Here is a 972-nt window from a genome sequence, read left to right as displayed (position 1 = left end):
ACTTACCACATATATGTATTTGAGCAATTATTTTACTATACAAAAGTATAAAATCATAGTTAACCCAGGTACAGGTAGACTGTGAACTCCATGAGGGTAGGCACTGTTACTAGTTTGGTTCTGTCCTGTATCCCCAGGAAAACAGGATCTAGCACACCGTTTGCGCTCAAATATTTGAAAGAATCCAACTGAAGTAGGTGAGGGGAGCCATAAAGTAGCCAACTAAAAAACCTAACTCAAAAAGATAAAGTTCTCATTTATACAGCTGCCCATCTTCAGCATTCTCCTCTGTCTGCACTCTCAACAGCCGAGACCATTCATAGGGCCAGATACTTCAGGTCTCCAACCTCAGGCAGCCCTTGCCTTCTTCCACCCCACAAAATCCTAGCAGTGAGGCGATTACTTCTTTAGCCCAGGGTGGGGAAGGTCCCAACAGAGCCCACTGATCCAGAGTCGGAATACTGGTCCGCGCAGCCGTGACGTAAGCAGGCCCGAGCAATTCGTCACCGATGAAGCCGCTCAACGCCAGATGCTTCTTTGAGGCTTCTCAGGCGCCATTCAAAGAGCCTGTCAGAATCAGACCGCCCAGCCGCACGTCGCAGAGCCTCAAACACCCACTTCATCACCTAGGAAGGACGGATCAGACGAAAACCTTTGCGCCTCGCCCTTTAAGAACCACCCCCTCATCGAGCCTGGCGGAGGGCTGACTATATCATCGCGAGAGCACCGGTTTCCGCCCGCTTCCTTCTCCCGGCTTGCCGGGCCGGAAGGGAAAGCGGTATCTCCCACCCCCTGCCCTACCTCACAAGGCAGCGCGGCTTCAGCTGTGGCCAATCGACGGGCCCATTGCAGGCCGCTGCGCAGAGAGCCAATGGAGAGTCGCGGCGCGCGCAGAGCTTTCCCCTCGGCACCCGCCGAACCCCTCCCTTCCGCCCGCCGCCTTCCACTCCGCCCCTGGCGGAGGAAGTGATG

Source organism: Elephas maximus, chromosome 2, assembly GCF_024166365.1.
Source record: "Elephas maximus indicus isolate mEleMax1 chromosome 2, mEleMax1 primary haplotype, whole genome shotgun sequence".
Classification (NCBI taxonomy): domain Eukaryota; kingdom Metazoa; phylum Chordata; class Mammalia; order Proboscidea; family Elephantidae; genus Elephas; species Elephas maximus.
This window is presented reverse-complemented; position numbering follows the sequence as displayed.